Source organism: Tursiops truncatus, chromosome 7 (assembly GCF_011762595.2).
Source record: "Tursiops truncatus isolate mTurTru1 chromosome 7, mTurTru1.mat.Y, whole genome shotgun sequence".
Classification (NCBI taxonomy): Eukaryota; Metazoa; Chordata; class Mammalia; order Artiodactyla; family Delphinidae; genus Tursiops; species Tursiops truncatus.
In genome coordinates, this window is record NC_047040.1 from 28,380,689 (window position 1) to 28,395,266 (window position 14,578).

At 39.9% G+C, this 14,578-nt stretch overlaps 1 long non-coding RNA gene and 1 pseudogene across 4 annotated transcripts in view; both read right to left on the reverse strand.

Moving 5' to 3' along the window:
* LOC117312955 (uncharacterized) overlaps positions 1–14,578 on the reverse strand; it is a 68,611-nt gene that overhangs the window by 12,550 nt on the left and 41,483 nt on the right. The gene's annotated exons all lie outside the window — the stretch shown is intronic.
* LOC109550546 (centromere protein N pseudogene) lies at positions 6,163–7,501 on the reverse strand (annotated as a pseudogene).

Consider the following 14,578-nt stretch of genomic DNA (forward strand, 5'->3'; position numbering starts at 1 on the left):
AACAAAGTGAATCAGTTATACATATACATACGTTCCCATATCTCTTCCCTCTTGTGTCTCCCTCCCTCCCACCCTCCCTATTAACACCATTTTTGAATGTAGCTACAAAAGTTGTCATCAAATCCTAGAATTATAATGGAAGAAAGTCTGGGAAGGAAGTAATCTAATTCACCTGTTTTAGTGCAGATATATTCTAAAGATCAAATGAAATAAACTCGAGTTTTCTCTTTACTGACTTAGATCCTATACAAAGAAGGTAGGTGAATTCCCTCATGCTTCTTCTTTCCTACTTTTTCCTTTTACACACACACACACACTTGCACATGTGTGTATGGTTGCCAGATTTTCTGTAGTACATGTGATTTTGACAGTCAGAGGAAAAAAACGCACAATAATAAGTGTATATAGCACATAGTACATACTCAATAAATTTTGTTGAATGGGAAAAAATACATTTGAAAACATGAATTATAAAATCAAGTCTTGTCCCGTGATTTAAAAAAAATTGTATGGGCTTCCCTGGTGGCGCAGTGGTTGAGAATCTGCCTACCAATGCAGGGGACACGGGTTTGAGCCCTGGTTCAGGAAGATCCCACATGCTGTGGAGCAACTAGGCCTGTGCACCACGACTAAGGAAGCCTGTAAGCCACAACTACAGAAGGCTGCGAGCCACAACTACTGAAGCCCACGCACCTAGGGCCCGTGCTCTGCAACAAGAGAAGCCACCACAATGAGAAGCCTTCACACCGCAATGAAGAGTAGCCCCCGCTTACCGCAACTAAGAAAGCCCATGAGGAGCAATGAAGGCCCAACACAGCCAAAAATAAATAAATAAATAAATAAATAAATAAACAAATTTATTTAAAAAATCATAGATACAGTCTCAGGGCATAATCAACCCTGTGAACAAAGATTTATGCACAAATATTTATTTCAGAGTTATAGAAATGAAAAAAATGGAAGCAATCTGAGTAGGCAATAATAAAAGAATTATGAGATAAATGCTATATCCATGAGGAAATATTATGCAACCCTTTAAGCTATATTTATAACAACTTTAAAGGACATGGGTAAATACTCATGACATAATGTTAAATTTATAAAATCAAGGGCCTACTAAGTTGCATTTCAGTACAAGTTTAGCTCTGTAAGGACACAGTGCACAGAAAGAAGAACTGGAAGGGAATATACCAAAATGTTAATAGTGTTTCAGGGCAGTGAGACTATTGAGTTTTTTTTGCCTCTTTACCATATTTCGGAGTTTGTCTCAAATAATAAAGATGCATTATTTTGATGATGATAAGAGTTAAAAACTAGAAAAATGTTTCTATGGAAGAGAATTTATTCATGTAGCAGCTCAAAATCAATGAAAAGTTTATGCATTTATAATATAAACTAAACCCATCAGATGGTTTTAATTATAATGCTATGAGAGTCACATAATTGAGTTTCCATTATCCCTGCAGGTAAACTGTTCCAAAGTATAACAATCAAAAAATGTTAAGTTTACCTTCAATTCTTTCGTTTCTATTTGGATCCATTATGACTCGGTGACTTTGTGGGAATATGTGCGCTTATATCACATTCTAACATCTTTCTTTTACTAAATAATCTATTCATTTCATCTTCTCTTCCTTGCATTTTCTTATTTTATTGTCTCTCTTTTTTTTTTTTTTTTTTTTGGGGGGTATGCGGACCTCTCACTGTTGTGGCCTCTCCCGTTGCGGAGCATAGGCTCCGGACGTGCAGGCTCAGTGGCCATGGCTCACGGGCCCAGCCGCTCCGCGGCATGTGGGATCTTCCCGGACCGGGGCACGAACCCGTGTCCCCTGCATCGGCAGGCAGACTCTCAACCACTGCGCCACCAGGGAAGCCCTTATTGTCTCTTAATTGTTTTATTTTATTCTGTATTATCTCAAGTTCCTGGGGTGCTAATTCTCTCATTTATTGTCTCCCGACTCTCCCTCATGGTGGATCATTTCCTCATGTAGTCCGTAAGTTTTAATTGTGAGCATATCTTTAGCAGGTACATTGTTTCTTTAGATATTCCAGGTACTCTGCATTACAAAAGTGTCCTCAAAAAAAGGTTTTGTGTTTGCTTCCAGCCCAGCTCTCGGGAATTGCACCCCGTTCAGGACCCATTTCCATACTAATTTCTGGGCTTGGGATTCTCATACCATGTGGATGGTATTAATTCAGATCTTATACCTCTGCATAGGTTTTTGTTTTTAGAAATTTATTTTATTTATTTAATTTTGGCTGTGTTGGGTCTTCATTGCTGCGTGTGGGCTTTCTCTAGTTGTGGCGAGTGGGGGCTACTCTTCGTTGCAGTGCGTGGGCTTCTCATTGTGGTGGCTTCTCTTGTTGTGGAGCACGGGCTCTAGAGCACAGGCTCAGTAGTTGTGGCACATGGACTTAGGTGCTCCACGGCATGTGGGATCTTCCCGGACCAGGGATCGAACCCGTGTCCCCTGCATTGGCAGGTGGATTCTCAACCACTGCATCATCAGGGAAACCCCTGCATGGAGTTTTAATTTCTCAGAGGAGACTCCTTCTTATGCACAAAGTGCCAAGGGCACAAGCTTCCTTTATGCAACCAGTGTGGTGTGTCTGATGCTCTCTTCACAGTAGGCCAGACCTCCAGGACTCTGCTCTTAAGCAGAGGTCTTGGTTCTAGTTCCCCACCTGGTGTGAGCCCTCAGTCATGGCCTTCATCCCTATATGGATACACAGCCATACACAGCCTGTGACTGGGCCCAGTGTCCCCAGGACTTTGATGTCATCTCATACACATATTGCTCTAGTTTTGAGTTCCATCTTCTGTTCTGGTGCCTAGGTATTTCCTTTCAAGCTATACATATATTTTAAAAGTTTTTGCATCTTATCCAGAAATCCTATGGTTTAGAGTGAGAGGAGTTCTGTGGAATTCTTGGAACTCTGGAGTGGGAAGAGTTGTCTCAGCTGGATCTCGAGTCCTCAAGAGGGTTTCTGGACAAGAGCATCTCAGACTAGATTATTAGCACACCTCGGGTGTTGCCATCCATTTTGAGGGAGTCACAAGAGATTAGTCATTAACAACAGTTAGAGCATCTAACTCTTTCAATTTTTCACCTTTTAAAACAAATTCAAGACTCTTCCTGTATGATAACAATGACCTTCATTTCCTTAAATTCTTTAGTAGGTAGAAATGCTCTAAGAATGTCATCTTTTGTGTATGTTGAGGTAGGCAAAAAAGCTAAGAAGTTACTCTGGACTGTGTTCACCACCCTTTCGGCATCATCTGAAGACATCCTCAACACCAAACCATGATCAAATTAATTCTTTAAAAATAAACATAATGACAAGAAGAAAACTAGATTTACTTTCTGCATCTTTCCCAAGATTTTTCTTACGATAAATTCCAAAGTGAAGTTTCACCCAAATGAAACATAATTGATAAAGTATGTGCTGTAGTTGCTCAGTTACCATAATAGGGAAATGATGTGGGCTTTTCCCCTCACAGCAAGTCCAGTCCTGAACTTAGGCAAAGAGCTCAATAGAGGAAAAATGAAAGCTACCTTAATGGGGCACCTCTCACCTTTTGCCTCTTGTCCATGCCAGTGGCCACTCTTGCTCCTGAGATCTCTGCCATTTGCACCCACTTTCTCCCTACTGTTGATGAAAAATTTAAGGAGAGGTCTGGATACAGATAAGCAGAACCCAAAGGCAATTGATTGGTAGGTTCTGATTTTTAGCTACACCACTAAAATGAGTGTTCCTTAATTATATGATACATCAAAAGAAAGTAATGGTAGGAATTATCTTTTTTAAAAAGACATAACATCGGGCTTCCCTGGTGGCGCAGTGGTTGGGAGTCCGCCTGCCGATGCAGGGGACGTGGGTTCGTGCCCCGGTCCGGGAGGATCCCACGTGCCGCGGAGCGACATTTGTTTCCAGTCATGTAGGACATCACCAAGATTTTTGTAAGCTTTTTTGTCACCCGTCATCTCATTGGCTTTAAGAGAGTCCTCTAAGAAAAGGAGAGGGAATTATTACTCATCTCACAGCAGAAGCTGTCAGTGCTAAAGGCTCTCAGGTGTCCCCTGGGCAAACCTGGGGCATCTGGGTTAGTATTGACCTGAAACCTTCCTCGAGTCAAGTTTCCCTTTGCAGCCATGATCTTGATTCAGTGGTTCTTTCTAAACTTTGCTTCGCTTAGCTCAATAGTTGGGTCTCACCCTCTCATTCTGATCCCTCTGTATCTCAGCTCCACCACTTACTGAAATTCCCACGCATATCACTGCCCTCCCACCATAAATCTTCCCCCGGGGCTTTCACATGAGCCAAGTGTACATTTATCACTTCAATTGTATTGACCATTAGCCACAATCTTCTAAGTCGTAACAGATGAGCCCGGATGATTCACGCAGGAATGGTAGGAATGACTGTGACAAATCTTTGGAAAGACAAACATGACTTGGTACGTCATTTGTGATGGGAAAATACTCTAGCATGTAAAAGGCATCTGAATTTATTAGCTTGGTGTAGCTATAATGTAACCACTAATGTATGGGATTTTTTTTTTCTCACAGTCTGATAACAGCTTTATTGCATGCAAGCCTTTGTCGTTTATTGCTTCCTATGACTGTAAAAAGAGAAAAGAGCATGTTATGCCTTGACTTAGATTTGTGATTTATTTGATCAGAAATGTGCTCTCTAACCACAGCACTTCAATTTATGGTTGCAGTTGGTTGGACAGTAGATGAAAAAACATAAGTAGAGAGCACTTAGGAAATCGAGCTGCTTCCCTAAATTACAGTTTCTAATTTGGTCATCATTTTAGGCCCCAACGCTGCTTGAGTTCTGATTTTTGCCCCGTAAATTTATAAAAGTGATATGGATAAGTCAGAAGGGCTAACTAGGTGATGACAAGGCCGTGAAGTCTCCTTACGTTGCTTCAGCCTGAAGAGGGAGATCTGTCTGTCCAGTGTCACACTTTTGTATGTGAGGAGCAGGAAACAGCAGGGAGATGAAAGGGAAGTGCTGGGAGCTACAAGTCTGTGGTGCAAAGATGAAAACACCTGTGGCAGGGACAGAACGTGGACAGAGAGGAGAGAGGCCTGGTGCTCGGCTCTGCCCCGTGCCTGGGCACAGAAACAGTGGTGCAGCATTAGTGTGCAGAGGATGTAAGAAAAACAGATTTCCCAGAAACAGACTCACAGACACAGAGAACAGACTTGTGGTTGCCAAAGGGGAGGGGGAGTGGGGAAGAAATGGATTGGGAGTTTGGGATTAGCAGATGCAAACTATTATATATAGAATGGATAAACAACAAGGTCCTACTGTAGAGCACAGGGAACTATAGTCAATATCCTGTGATAAACCATAGTGGAAAAGAATATGGAAAGGAATATATACATGTATAACTGAATCACTTTGCTGTACAGCAGAAATTAGCACAGCATTATAAATCAACTATACTTATAAAATAAATTTTTTGTTTGTTTATTTTTTTTGTTACTCGTTTTCAAATATCTTTATTCACAAACCTGTTATTATCGGTCAGTTCAAATGCCATATGTATGATAAAATAGATTATAAGAAGTATCATATTTACAATGAAATCATTACTTTATATAGCTGAATCAACTGATAGGCTACCTCCTGCAATAATAACTTAATGGGTCCAATCTACCTTTCAAATGGACCAATTTTATGATTCTCCTAGAAAGTTTTGAGTTGGGTATAGTTTCTTGGTGCTTCTTTCTGTGATCCAAGGCTTAAGAGAAAATCCCTGGAAACCAGCAACTGGAACCAGGCCTCTCCAGGACTGAGGAGAGACAGGAGTGAGAAAAAAAGACATCCTGTCACATCTTAAAGTCCTACAACTGCTATGCTTTGCAAGAGGAGGAAAGAATCAGTCCCAAGAATTATACTGAACATTTCTCAAACATCAATATCAGGATGAATCTCTAAAACAAGTTTGCAGATAGAAGCTCTCCAGCTAGTCATGAACTAAAATGCATATGCAATACAGTCAAGGATGCTGTGCTTACAGAACCACATACATCTTATTTATCTCTAATTTTAAAATAATTCATTGCCTTATTGGGTATGCAAGTGAGCATTGGAGAAAGTTGTGCATCTGCAATACTGGCTGGCGCTAAGGATTTCAGTGCTTCCAGAAGATGGGGGCTAGAGAACTTAACCAGGCACTGGAGGGGTTCTTCTCTCTCAGCCAGGATGCCCCCTTTTAGTCACTTTTGAATTTCGTTTCAAGCTTGTATTGTGCAAATTCTAGTCTTGGTTGTGGACGGTCTCCAAAAATTTCTTGAGTCACTCTCTGGACTCTCTCTTTTTCTATTTTGCTTTCATGAATGATCCTTGAATCCGTATTTATATCTAGCTCAAGGCTTCTATCTTGTAGAGGTGTAGTAGAGTTGAGTTTCAAAGGTCTGATTATACTGTTTAAAAACATTAGCCTTAAAAGCGTCCAGATACTGGCTTCTGAGGTCCATTTTCACAGTCTGATGGTGTTTGCTAGCAATTGTCAGTGCCTGACCCAGAAGGGGTAGATTGCTTTTCAGTTGGGAGGAAGAAGTGAAGGCATATGGAGTTTGGGAATAATACACCACGTAAGCAGGTTTGTACTGGTGTGGCTTTCTATACTGTGTTCCTCAGGCAATTCGAATCCATACTGCATTCTCCTCGGCACCTCTGAAGCTGACTGTCACATTTTTTAATGCTCTCTTAAGAATTTTTCTTAAGAATTTTGAATTGTTCCATATCAAAAAGGTCAGTGTCTTCACCTGGTCCTTTACTCATCTGAAAAACATCCCAAACTTTCTGATGCCGATGAAATTGAGTATAAATGATGTCTAAAAGGGCTGCATCATTGAGACTTGCACGATTCTCCTCACAAGGCAGAACCAAGTCCTGAACAAGAGATTCCTTTCTCTGCCGGAAGTTTTCAGTCTGCAGTTGATTTTCAGACAAAAAATTCCAGGTTTTAGTATTGTCATCATTTCAGTCATTGGGATTTTCAAGATGGTCCTCCTGAAAAACTCGGAAACAGTTTCATCCATCTCTTTGGCACTTGGGACTTGCGGCAGTCGCGAAAGAGTCGCTTCAGAGGCATGGAACCAGGCTTCTTCAAGGCTCCCGCCACACTTGGGGGCCCGATGCCATGCCCCCAGGGGTTCTCTTACCGTCCCACATCGCCGGCCGGCTCTCTCCTCATCAGCTGCTCCCCAATAAAATAAATTTTAAAAAAAGAATAGAAAAGCAGATCTCCAAGGCCATGACTCTGATGAGTGGCTGGCATATAATGTTGATAAGGATGGTCTGAGGTAGACTAAAGAAGAGAACACCTGAACTTGGCAGAAAGAATAACTGTGGGTGGGATTATTGATTTATTTTCAGTATTTAGCAGATATACTGGATCTCTTTTATCTTTTAATTTTTATTTTATTTTTAACGTCTTTATTGGAGTATAATTGCTTTACAATGGTGGGTTAGTTTCTGCTTTATAACAAAGTGAATCAGCTATACATATACATATATCCCCATATCTCCTCCCTCTTGCGTCTCTCTCCCACCCTCCCTATCCCACCCCTCTAGGTGGTCACAAAGCACCAAGCTGATCTCCCTGTGCTATGTGGCTGCTTCCCACTAGCTATCTATTTTACGTTTGGTAGTGTGTATATGTCCATGCCACTCTCTCACTTCGTCCCAGCTTACCCTTCCCCCCTCCGTGTCCTCAAGTCCATTCTCTACGTCTGCGTCTTTATACTTGTCCTGCCCCTAGGTTCTTCAGAACCTTTTTTTTTTTTTTTTTAGATGCCATATATATGTGTTAGCATACGGTATTTGTTTTTCTCTTTCTGACTTACTTCACTCTGTATGACAGACTCTAGGTTCATCCACCTCACTACAAATAATTCAATTTCATTTCTTTTTATGGCTGAGTAATATTCCATTGTATATCTGTTCCACATCTTCCTTATCCATTCATCTGTCGATGGACACCTAGGTTGCTTCCATGTCCTGGCTATTGTAAATAGAGCTGCAATGAACATTGTGGTACATGACTCTTTTTGAATTATGGTTTTCTCAGGGTATATGCCCAGTAGTGAGATTGTTGGGTCATATGGTAGTTATATTTTTAGTTTTTTAAGGAACCTCCATACTGTTCTCCATAGTGGCTGTATCAATTTACATTCCCACCAACAGTGCAAAAGGGTTCCCTTTTCTCCACACCCTCTCCAACATTTATTGTTTGTAGACTTTTTGATGATGGCCATTCTGACTGGTGTGAGGTGATACCTCATTGTAATTTTGAGCTGCATTTCTCTAATGATTAGTGATGTTGAGCATCCTTTCACGTGTTTCTTGGCAGTCTGTATTTCTTCTTGTGAGAAATGTCTATTTAGATATTCTGCCCACTTTGGGATTGGGTTGTCTGCTTTTTCGATATTGACCTGCATGAGCTGCTTGTAAATTTTGGAGATTAATCCTTTGTCAGTTGCTTCATTTGCAAATATTTTCTCCCATTCTGAGGGTTGTCTTTTCGTCTTGTTTATAGTTTCCTTTGCTGTGCAAAAGCTTTTAAGTTTCACTAGGTCCCATTTGTTTATTTTTGTTTTTATTTCCCTTTCTCTAGGAAGTGGGTCAAAAGGATCTTGCTGTGATGTATGTCATAGAGAATTCTGCCTGTGTTTTCCTCTAAGAGTTTTTAATGTCTGGCCTTACATTTAGGTCTTTAATCCATTTTGAGTTTATTTTTGTGTATGGTGTTAGGGAGTGTTCTAATTTCATTCTTTTACATGTAGCTGTCCAGTTTTCCCAGCACCACTTATTGAAGAGGCTGTCTTTTCTCCATTGTATATTCTTGTCTCCTTTATCAAAAATAAGGTGACCATATGTGCGTGGGTTTATCTCTGGGCTTTCTACCCTGTTCCATTGATCTATGTTTCTGTTTATGTGCCCGTACCATACTGTCGATTACTGTAGCTTTTGTAGTATAGTCTGAAGTCCGGGAGCCTGATTCCTCCAGCTCTGTTTCTCTTTCTCAAGATGGCTTTGGCTATTCAGGGTCTTTTGTGTTTCCATACAAATTGTGAAATTTTTTGTTCTAGTTCTGTGAAAAATGCCATTGTCAGTTTGATAGGGATTGCATTGAATCTGTACATTGCTTTGGGTAGTATAGTCATTTTCACAATGTTGATTCTTCCAATCCAAGAACATGGTATATCTCTCCATCTGTTTGCATCATCTTTAATTTCTTTCATCAGTGTCTTATAGTTTTCTACATACAGGTCTTTTGTCTCCTTAGGTAGGTTTATTCCTAGATATTTTATTCTTTTTGTTGCAGTGGTAAATGGGAGTGTTTCCTTAATTTCTCTTTCAGATTTTTCATCATTAGTGTATAGGAATGCAAGAGATTTCTATGCATTAATTTTGTATCCTGCTATTTTACCAAATTCATTGATTAGCTCTAGTAGTTTTCTGGTAGCATCTTTAGGATTCTCTATGTATACTATCATGTCATCTGCAAACAGTGACAGCTTTACTTCTTTTCCGATTTGTATTCCTATTTTTTCTTTCTCTTCTCTGACTGCTGTGGCTAAAACTTCCAAAACAATGTTGATTAATAGTGGTGAGAGTGGACAACCTTGTCTTTTTCCTGACCTTAGATGAAATGGTTTCAGTTTTTCACCATTGAGAACAATGTTGGCTGTGGGTTTGTCATCTATGGCCTTTATTATGTTGAGGTAAGTTCCCTCTATGCCTACTTTCTGGAGAGTTTTTTCATAAATGGGTGTTGAATTTTGTCAAAAGCTTTTTCTGCATCTATTGAGATGATCATATGGTTTTTATTCTTCAATTTGTTAATATGGTGTATCACACTGATTGATTTGCGTATATTGAAGAATCCTTGCATTCCTGGGATAAACCCCACTTGATCACGGTGTAAGATCCTTTTAATGTGTTGTTGGATTTTGTTTGCTAGTGTTTTGTTGAGGATTTTTGCATCTATGTTCATCAGTGATATTGGCCTGTAGTTTTCTTTCTTTGTGACATCTTTGTCTGCTTTTGGTATCAGGGTGATGGTGGCCTCGTAGAATGAGTTTGGGAGTTTTCCTCCCTCTGCTATATTTTGGAAGAGTTTGAGGAGGATAGGTGTTAGCTCTTCCCTAAATGTTTGATAGAATTCGCCTGTGAAGCCATCTGGTCCTGGGTTTTTGTCTGTTGGAAGATTTTAAATCACAGTTTCAATTTCATATTGGTCTATTTATATTTTCTATTTCTTCCTAGTTCAGTCTCAGAAGGCTGTGCTTTTCTAAGAATTTGTCCATTTCTTCCAGCTTGTCCATTTGATTGGCATATAGTTGCTTGTAGTAATCTCTCATGATCCTTTGTATTTCTGCAGTGTCAGTTGTTACTTCTCCTTTTTCATTTCTAATTCTATTGATGTGAGTCTTCTCCCCTTTTTTCTTGATGACTCTAGCTAATTAATGGTTTATCAATTTTGTTTATCTTCTCAAAGAACCACCTTTAGTTTTATTGATCTTTGCTATTTTTTTTCCTTCCTTTTTCATTTATTTCTGATCTGATCTTTATGATTTCTTTTCTTCTGCTAACTTTGGGGGATTTTTGTTCTTCCTTCTCTAATTGCTTTAGGTGTAAGGTTAGGTTGTTTATTTGAGATGTCTCTTGTTTCTTGAGGTAGGATTGTATTGCTATATACTTCCCTCTTAGAACTGCTTTTGCTGCATCCCATAGGTTTTGGGTTGTCTTGTTTTCATTGTAATTTGTTTCTAGGTATTTTTTGATTTCCTTTTTGATTTCTTCAGTGATCTCTTGGTTATTTAGCAGTGTATTGTTTAGCCTCCCTGTGTTTGTATTTTTAAAATTTATTTATTTATTTTTGTGGTACGCAGACCTCTCACTGTTGTGGCCTCTCCCGTTGCGGAGCACAGGCTCCGGACGCTCAGGCTCAGCGGCCCTGGCTCACGGGCCCAGCTGCTCCGTGGCATGTGGGACACCGGGACCCCTCGCCTGACCCCGACCCCCGCCCCGGACCGGGGCGCGAACCCTTGTCCCCTGCATCGGCAGGTGGACTCCCAACCACTGGGCCACCAGGGAAGCCCCTGTGAATATTTTTTAAGGGATTAATATGAAGTGCTTTACATTAATTCTTTAACGTTACTTTTCTTTTGTATTAGTTTCCTGTCATTGCTGTAACAAATTACCACACACAGTGGTCTGAAACAACACACTGTGATAGCTTACAGTTGTGAAGGTTAGGAGTCTAACATGGGTCTCACTGGGCTAAGATCAAGGTGTTGGCAGGACTGTATTCCCTCTGGAGGCTCCAGGGGAGAATCAATTTCCTTGCCTTTTCAGCTTCTGGAGGCTACCTGCCGTCCACGGCTCGTGGCCCCCTTCTTTCCATCCCTCCAAGCTCTGCTTCCGTGGTCACATCTCCTTCTTTGACCCTCTTGCCTTCCTCTTATATCTAAGGACCCTTGTGATTCCATTGTGCCCACCCACATAATCCAGGATAAACTCCCCATCTCAAGTTCCGTAACTCACATCTGCAAAGTCCCTTTTGCCGTGTAAGTTGACATATTTGGTCATGGATATCTCTGGGGTCAGCATGCATTATTCTGCCTACCACACTTTCCCTTTCCTCCCATATTTCTTAACTCCCAGGTATTCCCAACCTGGCCTAAACCTCACTTCCTTGCTTGAGTTCTCTCAGGTCTCCTGCTCATGCCTCCACACTTCCAGCTATAACTTTCTCCTTCTCTTCCAGTTCAAACCCTACCCATTCCACAAGTCCCAGTCAAATCATGAGTCCTTTGGTAAAGCCTTCCCAGGCCATCGGCTTATAAAGATAGCTTCCTAAATCCCATTGCATATGGTAGCTGCGCCTCTCATTTGGCAAACACTCTGCCTTCTGGTCATACATTCATGGCACACAGGTGCTGCATATACATTGAATGAATAAATGAATCTCCACAAGACCGTAAGAAATTGACAGCCATGTCATTTTTTTTAGCTTTATTGAGATATAATTAACATATAACATTGTGTTAGTTTGTGTACAATATGATTATATGATATACATATATATATATATTGCAAAATGATTACCATGATAAGGTTAATTAACACATCCATCATCTAACATGATTACCATTTATTTGGTGTGCAAACATTTAAGATCTACTCTCTTAGCAATTTTCAAGTACACAATACAGTATTGCTAACTGGGACACTAGCTCCCCAGAACTTATCCACCTATAACTGGAAGTTTGTATCCTTTGACCAACATCTCCCCATTTCCCCCATCCCCCAGCCCCTGGCAATCACCAATCTAACTTTAAGAACTGTGTCTTAAGCTACTTTCTAATCCAGCACTGAACAATGGTTGAGGCGAGATATATGGCAATGATGAAAAGATAAAGCATGTCCAGGAGCTCCAGGGAGGAAATGTTCCAGAGCCCCATCTGTTTCTTTAGTTTAGAGCAATACCAACTTACTTCCTACAAACACATCTAGGGCAAGGGGTCTTTACGTATTCTCTTTGGGCTGGTGTCAATGATAACTTTAGCAACATTTTTTCCTGGACTCTTTCTGCCCAGCTTCTCATGCTCTCTTGATTTGGTACCTGTGTGTATGGACAATAGAAGCTCTCTTCCAGAAACACAAACGGCACCTCTGAGGAGTGCTCCAGAGGCCACAATGGTCTACAGAGGGTAGGGTAGAAGTGAGAAGTGGGAAAACCCTCTCATTCTACCTCAGGATATTCTTCAGAATCTGTGGTCTGCCTTAGTTTGCACACCACTAGCGCATTATTTACTGCCTGACATTTTTCATTCTTTTAAGAGTTTTGGAGAGGGGGCTTCTGTTATTCTATCTTATGCCCAAAGATGGATATCACTATTCCATGTGTAATTCTGTCTTTTTAGTTTATGATGACCACTTTCTGTAAGTAAGTGTTTTTACTTTCTATTACTATTTTGAAAAAATATCTTTATCAGAACTTTCTTCATTGGCTAATAGCATTCACTGGGCAGTTCTTCCCAGTCAAGGAAAAGGGATAAGAAAACTTCTTGGTTACTTTTGTACTTATGATTCTAACTACCAGCCTAAAGTTCACATCAAAATACACATCACACAATGCTATTTGTTGTCTCACATTTTTGACAGAGGAGTTGAAATCTTTTTATACAGTTCAGCAAACTATTAATATACGAACACTTTGCTGGTTTTTGTGAAATAAATAGATGAACAATAAACAGTTCTGGCCATCCAAGGAAGATCAGACATGAACGTAAAAAGCTGCACATGAACTATTTCAGGCAGTCCTTCTGACTCACCACTAGTGACAGAGAGGGCCTTAGACCAAGAAAAATTAAACCCCAGATTAAAAAAAAAAAGTCCTTTCAATTTACTGGGCAAACAGCCAAAACTGCAGACCTCTCAGGTTTCAGATAACATTACAAAGAATCTTTACTGATTAGAAATTTGCTCTCCCAGCAATATACTACTTTTTCTGACTTCATAGTTATTGTGCCATTTCTGTGACTGTGTTTTACAGCTGGGCACAGAGGTGGAGTTTTGCTTGTGTTCAATCGTAGAGGATGAATTTGTAACTTTCCCCCTTCCCTTTGGGGAAAAAAATCAGGAAGGAACTTAAATACAAGGCTTTTCCTCCCATTTTACATTCAAACATGTCTTGCAGGAAATGAACAAATAGTGATTCTCAAATATAACATTGTACTTCTATGTGCTGTAGTACAAAAAGAGCTTTACAGGAATTTTGTGTTCCGGAAGTTGAGATTTTTTAAGGACAAAGGTGGGACTTGGATTTTTTTCACTTCCTGCAGAATATAAATGCCAAACTCCTTAGCCTAACATTCAAGATCTCCAAAATCTCATCCCAGCTCACCTCCAGTCTTATCTATGTCCATCCTTACTCCATGAACCCAGCAATGTCCTGTGAGCCATGCTGAAGGTTTTTATCTCCAAACCTTTATTGCCCTCTAGACTGCCCTTCTATCTTTCCTTTTCTCCCAGTCCCACTGTCAAATTATCTATTTTTCAAGGTACATCTTCAAAGAAAAGGCATCTATAAAGCAACCTGTACATAATCTCCAAGTTGAAATTTCCCCCTCTCTTGGGTTTTCATAATTTCCTGTAATTAAGGGTTACAGCTTTTGTAATGAGGAATAAAAACTTAAAAACTACTTAACCAAAAACTATTAACAGCTTATCAAATAAAACTTGAACACAGTTTTTTGAAAAGGGCAAGGAACTCTTTCAGAATCAGTTACATTCATACCTGTAAATGCGTTCACTAGTAAGAAAAAAGAGATAGAAATGCCAGCCAACATAGGAAGCAGCAACAAGATAGAGTTGTCCTATGGACCACGAATTACTATTTTTAAAAATAATGGAAAAGGGAGAGAAAGCAATTAAAAAACTAGAATTACCTTAAAAAATGAATATGACATGAAAAGAAAAATCATTTTAATGGGAGATTTTAAAAATGATAAATTAATGCATGCATACTTCTGCAAAATTT